Source organism: Apium graveolens, chromosome 10, assembly GCF_009905375.1.
Source record: "Apium graveolens cultivar Ventura chromosome 10, ASM990537v1, whole genome shotgun sequence".
In the NCBI taxonomy this organism is placed as follows: domain Eukaryota; kingdom Viridiplantae; phylum Streptophyta; class Magnoliopsida; order Apiales; family Apiaceae; genus Apium; species Apium graveolens.
In genome coordinates this window covers 183,293,746-183,303,482 of record NC_133656.1, presented here as the reverse complement: position 1 = coordinate 183,303,482, position 9,737 = coordinate 183,293,746, and positions in this window count along the sequence as shown.

Below are 9,737 nucleotides of genomic sequence, written 5' to 3'. Positions count from 1 at the left end.
CAAGACTCTCAAGAAGCATCAGAACCTGTCACTGGCTCTTCAAGTTCTGATTCATCAAGTTCTAATGAGCCAAGTTCTGATAATTCTGGAAACTCCGATACTTCAAATCTTGATGGATACAACTCAAATTTTGAAGTTTCATAGAGCATAACTACAGGGGGAGTATCAGAAAATGCTGATGGAGATAGCATGGATCATGGGGGAGGATCTAGTTCTAGAGAATAACTTTCATCTGCAAGGAAGTGGACCAAATCACATACACCTGACTTAATAATTGGAGATCCTGAAGCAGGTGTCAGAATTAGAAATGCAACATCAAATGAATGTCTCTATCATTCTTTTCTATCTCAGACTGAACCAAAGAAAGTGGAAGAAGCTCTTCAAGATGCTGATTGGGTGCAATCAATGTAGGAAGAGTTAGATGAATTTGAAAGAAATAAATTCTGGACCCTAGTGCCAAGACCAAAGAACAGATCCATTGTTGGCATAAAATGGTGAAAGGCATATGTCATAGCCTATTTGTTTATTCGAGGATTTAACTCAACTTAAATAAGAATGTAACAAGTAAATAGTGAATCTACCGTCAAAGAGATCTCACAAAGTAACATCTGTCAAAGGATTCAGAAACAAGGTTCATCTACAGACTTGAGGAATTACTTCACCGGAAGAAGTTCAAGAAATTGATCAAGCCTCAGTGATATAAATCAAGATTGTGGATTTAATCAAGTGACAGAGATCTTGTCAGGGTATCAGATAATTACAGGGATTTAATCTGAAGAAAATCAAGCTATCAAAGTCAAGACATGAAGAAACATCACAAAAGTTAGTCACTTATGAACCAGACAGTACATCGAGTTTCAACATTGAAGTGGTGGAATTGATTCATAATTGACAGTGATTTTCAGAAGATTTTCAGAAGAATGGTTGTTGTTGAAGAGTAGTATTAATTCTCTATTAATTAATAAAGTCATATAGTTTAATTAAGAAAATAAATTAAATCTGCAAAGATTAATTTATTTATTAATTGAATTAATTGATTAATTAATTCTGAATTAATATTATGAATTTTCAGAATTGATTTTGAATTTATATTCAATATTAATTCAGCATGACAATCAATTGAACTGGTATGACAATTAGATTGTCATACCGAAAGTCATACTAATTCAAATTGATTATCATACCGAAAGTTCTACCAGCTATGGGATTGTCTTGCTAGTTCAACAAATTGTCATACCGATTGTCTTGCTAGTTCAAGTGATTGTCTCACCGATTGTCTTGCTAGTTCAAACGATTGTCTCACTGAAAGTCATGCCAACTATCAGATTGTCTTGCCAGTTTAATGAAGTTTTTTTGATCAAATGATTTAAAAGACAAGAAGAGCAGCAGACAATTTATATCACAGAATACACTTAACCAACTCTAGAATAGAACAGAAGCAGCCACCCAAAACATTTAATCTCTCTGCTGAATTCAAGATCATCAATTTCTAGTTTTAAAGTTAAATCCAAACCACTAGAAATCATTCTCTTGTTCTTGTGTAACTATCTAGCGGATCAAAATCCCTAGAACTTAATCTCAAATTGCTTTTAGCATTTGATCTTTTTATTGCAAAATTAGAAAAAGTTCATGTCAAATTTATTCTATGTCGAATTTATTCTAAATTTGTAATAATCTATTTGAGATTAATCCCTTGTAATCGATACCGTTGTTGTAGCACCTTTCAAGTTTAATAATAGTTTTATTTAACTTGAATTTTGTTTCACCTTTTTATTCCGCATTAAATTCGATTAAACGATATAGTTTGTATTCAACCCCCCCTTATACAAATATATTGGGACCTAATAATTGGTATCAGAGCCTTCTGATTAACGAACAAATCAAGATCCTAGACTTGTGTGATTTTTCAACTCCTTGAATTTTTATTTATTCAAAAAATCATAATGACTTCACAAAAAGTTGGAACCGTTAAAATTCCACTGTTTGATAAAGAAAATTATATTATGTGGAAGAAGAAGATGCTCTTATTTTTACAAGTTGCTAATCCCAAATATCTGGACTTGTTAAAGAAGGGTCCAAAAATTCTGATGGTTATTATACCAGAGGTTATAGAAGATGATGTTGTAATTACCAAAGCTAGAATCTATGCAAAAGATCCTGAAGATTTTACTCCTGCTGGAAAAGAAGAAGCCTCCTTGGATGCCAGTCTTCAATTAATTTTAGTTGATTCCCTTGATTCCTTGATGAACAGACATGTGATGAACTGTAAAAATTCCAAACACATCTGGGAAACTATTGAGGTGATTAATGAAGGCACAAAGGAAGTTAGGGAGAACAAGTTAGAGATCCTAACCTCTGAGTATGAACATTTTAAATCCAATCCAGGAGAAGGAATTACTGAAGTGTTCGAGAGGTACAATGCATTGATCAACAACCTGAACATAAATGGAAAATATTATTCAATCAGGGAGATCAACAAAAAGTTCCTTTTAACACTGCCAACTCATCTTGAACATGGAATCACTGCCATAAGAGAAGCGAGAGATCTGAGTGAGATTTCTTTGGAAAGGCTCTATGGTGTGTTAAAAACCTATGAGTTGGAGCAGATTCAGCAAAAGGAAGTCTACGGGAAAGGTAGAGTGGTCAGCACATCTACTGCTCTAGTAGCTGAAGGTCAACAACAACAACAATAATCTCAACAATCAGAGAGAATGGTACAGTCTTCCAAGGCTGAGGAAAATATGATAGTAGCAGAATATGATCATCCTACTACAAATCAATCCGGTGATAATTTTCACTCCTTGGAAGAGCTGGAGCAATTGGAAGATGAGTCAATGGCCTAGATTGTTAAGAGATTCTCCAATGTCAGATTCAAGAGAAATCCCAATTTCAAGTACAAGTCCAACTACAACAGATTCCAGAAAGGTGGATCTTCATCCTCTAACACCAGCAGTGGTGGATACAAAACAGGGATGGTTGATCGGAGCACCATTCGATGCTTTAACTGCAATGAGTTGGGACACTTTGCCACAGAATGCAGGAAGCCAAAGCAAGTAAGGAAGAACTCTTATGATTCAAATCAGAAGAGTAACTCTGAAAGGGCTTATCTGGAAAAAGGAAGAAGTTGGGATGATACTGATAGTGAAGATGAAGAAGATGGGAATCTTGCTCTTATGGCTATTGATGGAAATACTTCATCATCAAGAAAAGAGGTAAAATTTAATGATGCTGAATTAGTTTATCATCTAGGAGGTTTCCTTAGATTGTGCTCGTCGTGATAATGAACTGTTAAGTGAACAAATCAAAGACCTTGAGAAAGAGGTCAATGAATTAAGATTTGTGCACATTAATCAAGACAAATTAAGAGAACAAGTATCTTTTCTAGAGAATAGAGTTGACTGTTATAGACAACTCGAAACTATTCTCAAAGACAAGATCACCGGTCTTGAGACTAAGGTTAAAACTTACTTTAATTCTTGCTCGAAGGCAAAAGAGTTCTACAATAAGCAAGCTATTAATCAAACATCTGGAGTAGGTTATGATTATAATGTTGCTATTGGAGAATTAGCCATAAACTCCCCTCCGCATGTCTGTGCTAAAGGTAGGGAAGTACCACATGTTCTTAAGGGTGTTGATAAACCCCTCTATAAAGGATCAATTACTGAACCATTTGATGAGACCTCCTTTATTATTCAAGAAGAAATATGTGCTGAAGATCGTGCTAATGAGAAGGTTGTTTCCAAGCCAAGTGTGTCGAAAGTTCCAGTCAAAGTTGTGAAAGCAACTGAGACTAACTCAGACACACATGAGTTGGATAACAAAAATGCCATGTCTACCATGCATAATTTGCCTGTTGTTAATCCCTCTCATAAAGCATGTGGTGTTCCTAATTGTATGTCTTGTGCTTTTAATTTGATGCATGCTTATTTTAATGGTAAGCATGTTTCTAATGATAAGACTACTCCTTGTCAGCATGTGAATAATAGGAAGCATGATAGGTCTAAGACTGCTAGTCCTCCTAAGGCTAGAAAGGAGACATTTGTGCCTAAGCCTAAACAGAAATTTGTTAAGGCTGTTTACAAGGTCAAATGTCCAGTCATTGAGAAAGTTGAGAACATTAAAGTTAAGAATGTTGTTTTGCCTGACAAAGGTCAATTCTACAAGTATGTCGGGCCTAATCAAGTTTGGGTTCCGAAGAAGGTATAATCCATTTGTAGTGCAGGGCAGTAAACAGGTGGAACCGGTAGTGTGGATTCTTGACAGCGGATCGTCAAGACATATGACCGGAGATAGAGCCCTGCTATCAAATGTGGTTGAGAAAGCTGGCCCAGTGGTTACCTTTGGAGATAACAACAAAGGTTTAATTGAGGGATATGGCTTTTTGCAAGCTGGTAATGTTTTCATTGAACTCAAACTTCTTTCAACATTAGTGATTTCTTATTTCACTTAAAATCTTTTGAAGTCACTATTGTACATCATCTCTCTCAAAAGATTAAATGTATAATTTTCATTCATTATAGATCTTAAGTACATTTTATCTCTATATTGCCATATGTTCTGTGATACAGGTTCAACCTCCAATGGCCTTCTTTCATTGACAGTCATGAGGTTGAAAACCCACAACATCTATCCCGGACTGTAAAGACAAACACAGAAACAGAACCAACCAACACTCTCTTACCACTAAAATGTAGTATGAATGAGCATGAGGGAGATAGTGCCTTAGTGCACCACATAAGAAAGGTTCTGAAGTCAACCCAGTAGCTCTGTCTCTTACAAAGATGAGTATTATTTAAACCGAGACAACTGCTAGCCCCCATACATCTACTCAAAAAGATGTAATGGCTGAAAAGGCACAAAAACAATTACTAGATTCATTCTCTCAACATGGCGCGTCTATTGAAATTTGCCTGTCGGCCAAGACATCCGATGTAGTGTCACCACCTCAAACATAAACAATTCTTAATGCACAAGGAAAGGTCACACACACAAAAGATGAGTTGACGGAAACAAGAGTTTCGACCATTTTAAGGTCAGATTCGATTGTTCAAGGTTCTTTAATGGACCAATTGCCTTTACAGGTGTTAGGAGAGGAAACTGATCCAATAGCCATATGTCAGTGGTCAGTGTCTACCTCCCCAGGCTTAAATCCCCTGGATGCAACTGCGGATAGTGGATCTGACATAGGCGCAGATCGGCAACTTGTTGACAATGATTCAGATATTACCTGATGAGTCACAAGGAAATGTCTTCACAAACATTAGAAGGGAACTTTGATCTTTATGCTAAATTCGTTAGATCATTGTTTACCTTCCCAGAATTCAAAGCTGGAACCCTAAAAGGGAAACTAGCAACTTGTAGATTATGACTCAGATTCATATGACGAGTCTAATGAGGATGGAGATTTGCGAAATCCCATTGCACTACCTGTGACCTCCTTAAGGATGGCTAAGGTGATTTTCCTTGCAGGTACAGCTGAATTTTGGAGCTATGAGAGGAGTGATATACTTGTGAGAATGAGTGTAAACACGAGTGGAGAGAAGAGTGAAACACATGTGAGGTACACTAAACAGAATCACACACTCACAGTAAGGAAGAAAGAGAAACTACTTGTTATTTCTTTTTCAACCAAGTAGAATATGAGAACTCCTTCAGACAACGACATACATTCCTTCTCTAAGGGGGAGATAAAAGCTTAAGTAATAGTTTGGAGGATTCCTCAACTAAGGGGGAGAAATAGCAGGGAGGAAAGAAAAAGGTAAAGGTAAAGCATATGTACACTACACCACACCATTGTTGTTTGTAACTACGGATCCTATTGTACGGGAGAGGTGGTAAACACAAGGTGATCCCCTTAAGCAGTTGATTCTCATAGGGGGAGAAGCAAGAGATATATGCACTTCTCACCAGGAAATGTGGTTGTACAAAAGAAAATTTATTAAGAAAATAAATTATATCTGCAAAGATTAATTTATTTATTAATTGAATTAATTGATTAATTAATTCTGAATTAATATTATGAATTTTCAGAATTGATTTTGAATTTATATTCAATATTAATTCAGCCAATCAATTGAACTGGTATGACAATCAGATTGTCATACCGAAAGTCATACTAATTCAAATTGATTGTCATACCGAAAGTTCTACCAGCTATGGGATTGTCTTGCTAGTTCAACAGATTGTCATGCCGATTGTCTTGCTAGTTCAAGTGATTGTCTCACTGATTGTCTTGCTAGTTCAAAAGATTGTCTCACCGAAAGTCATGCCAACTATCAGATTGTCTTGCCAGTTCAATGAAGTTTTGTTGATCAAATCATTTAAAAGATAAGAAGAGTAGCAGGCAATTTATATCACATAATACACTTAACCAACTCAAGAACAAAAGAGAAGCAGCCGCCCAAAACATTTCATCTCTCTGCTGAATTCAAGATCATCAATTTCTAGTTTTAAAGTTAAATCCAAATCACTAGAAATCATTCTCTTATTCTTGTGTAACTATCTAGCGGGTCAAAATCCCTAGAACTTAATCTCAAATTACTTTTAGCAATTGATCTTTTTATTGCAAAAATAGAAAAAGTTCATGTCGAATTTATTCTAAATTTGTAATAATCTATTTGAGATTAATCCCTTGTAATCGATACCGTTGTTGTAACACCTTTCAAGTTTAATAATATTTTTATTTAACTTGAATTTTGTTTCACCATTTTATTCCGCATTAAATTCGATTAAACGGTATAGTTTGTATTCAACCCCCCCTTCTACAAACATATTGGGACCTAACAAATGGGTGTTCAGAAACAAAACTGACAGTGATGGCATAATTATAAGGAACAAAGCAAGGCTGGTTGCTAAGGCTTACTCTCAACAGAAGGGTATTGATTATGATGAAACATTTGCACCAGTTACTAGATTGGAAGCCATAAGAATATTTTTGGCTTATGCTGCTCACAAAAAGTTTAAAGTCTTTCAAATGGATGTGAAAAGTGCTTTTCTCAATGGAGAATTGGAAGAAGAGGTATATATTGAACAACCTCCAGGCTTTGTAGATTCAAAATTCCCAAATCATGTCTATAGGGTTGACAAAGCACTTTATGGCCTTAAGCAAGCTCCAAGAGCATGGTATGAGACTTTAGCTCAATTCCTTCTGGAATGTAGATTTCACAGAGGTACAATTGATAAAACACTGTTCTACCTCAACCATGGAAAGGACTTACTTTTGGTACAGATATATGTTGATGATATCATATTTGGTTCTACAAATGCCAAGCTCTGTGAAAGATTTGCAAAGCTAATGCAGTCAAGATATCAAATGAGTATGATGAGAGAACTTAGCTATTTTCTAGGACTTCAAGTCAAGCAAAATGAAGAAGGTACTTTTATCTGTCAATCCAAGTACACCAGAAATTTACTGAAGAAATTTGGAATGCAAGACTGTTCAACTGCATCCACTCCCATGGCCACTGCAACCAAGTTAGATAAAGATACTGGTTCATCAGTAGATATTACTAACTACAGAGGTATGATTGGCTTATTACTCTATTTAACTGCTAGTAGACCTGATATCATGTATGCTACCTGTGTTTGTGCAAGATTTCAGGCTGATCCAAGAGAACCTCATTTAATAGCTGTAAAAAGAATTTTCAAGTACCTCAAGGGTACAACTGATCTAGGATTGTGGTATCCTAGAGAATCATATTTTAAGCTAATAGGTTACTCATATACAGATTTTGCAGGATGCAATATAGACAGGAAAAACACTAGTGGAAGCTGCCAATTTCTTCGAGGCAGATTGGTTTCTTGGTTTAGCAAGAAACATAAATCAATTTCCACATCAACTGCAGAAGCAGTATTATTACAGGAAGCTGTTATGCACAGATTCTTTGGTTGAAGAATCAGTTACTGGATTATGGGTTAGAATTTTCTAAAATACCTATTTACTGTGATAATCAAAGTGCTATTACTATGACAGGTAATCCAGTTCAACACTCAATGACAAAGCACATCAGCATTAGGTACCATTTCATAAAGGAACATGTGATGGAAGGTATAGTGGAATTGTATTTTGTTGCAAAAGATCAACAACTAGCAGATATCTTCACAAAACCACTATGTGAAGCTACTTTTACAAGATTGGTAAATGAACTTGGAATGGTTTCAGGTTCTTTCTCTAAATCTGCTTAGTTTTTGTTCTCATGCATCAGACTATATGATCAGTGTTTACAAATTATATTATCTTCATGTAATCTGTACATAAATTGAAATAAATTAAATGCTGATTGTTATCTAATGTGGATCTATATACTCTGATAGTGTTTTGAATGTTCTGTGACTATTCAATCCAATGAGGATTACTGTGCTAGATGCTGACCTAGGAGTCTTTAACATACTAAAAATTCCATGTTTGAATTAGCTGTTTATGTGGAAATTCATTAACACAAGAAAATTCTGATTTTGAGCTTAGTCAAATTTACTTTGTGTATCTTATTACTAAGTCACAAACTAGATTCTTGCTTCTTATCTGTCAAATTCTGATGTCATTAAATCTTAAGGATGAACTAAATGCTGATAAGCCTCACTTATCAAAAGAAAAGAAAAGATAATTAAAGTCAGGTACTCCTTTGAGATCTAGAGTAAATATGTGGAAGGGAAGACCCAAGTGCATTCCTGTTATTAAGTAATATGCATTAGAAAAGCAAATAAATTTTTCTTAGTGACTTTTCACATTCTCTGATTACTGGAGAAATACTCTGATAATAGCATAAATTCTGATAGCAGTTGTGACTCATTTACACTGAGAAGCCACTGTGAATAAGAATTCTAAAAGATGCATAAAATGAGCACAAACAGTTGAGGTGGACTCATGCACAAATTTATCCTATAGTAGACTTCCAAATTAATGACAGATTTTAAGCACTTTTCTTAGTTATGCCTTATTTCTAAGATGTACTGAAGTTTATCAGACTTTAATCTTTATCTGATATTTTACTGAAATCACACACTCTCACTCCATATGAATGATGAAAATTACTGTGGTGATCAAGTTGTTTCAGATAAACAGTTAAGTGTCATATGCATAAATTCTGAGGACAAGTTCTGATGGAAGTTCTGATGATTAAACTCTGAAGAAACAAGTCAGTATTTATATGAAGAATCACAGGTACAAACATTCACATTTTGAGTTGATAAGCCATATTCTGATGATTGTTAAAATCTGATAATAGTCAAGTTCTGATATTAAATCCTGATGGAAACTCTGATGCTTACGTGGAATTATTTTTTTTACTTGACTTATTTGTGGTAAATACTGTAACGGTCATATTTAATTAGAATATAATTAGGTGAGGTAAAAACAGTCATAATCATTTGGGTTAGTGGTAAACGTGTTTGTCTTGAAAAACTGCATGTGCACGTTAATTATTGCTTATTTCTCGTGGCCACTAACTCTGCTTTAACTATTTACTGGCTGACAGGTGTACAAATGTCAGTTTTACTTCTAAAAAGGACCGTTGAGTGGAGAGAGTATATATATAGGAGTTAAAAGATTTTCTAATCTTTAACCTACTTTTCTATTCTTAATCTCTCTTATTCTCTCTCTCTCTAATATTCTCTGAAGCTTTTTCATACAGGACTTTTATCAAACACATTGTGCACAATATATTTTCTCACTTATTTCTTGCAGAAATGGCACCAAAAGACATTATTTTCAATGGAGCGAGGTTTGTCCCCAATAATTA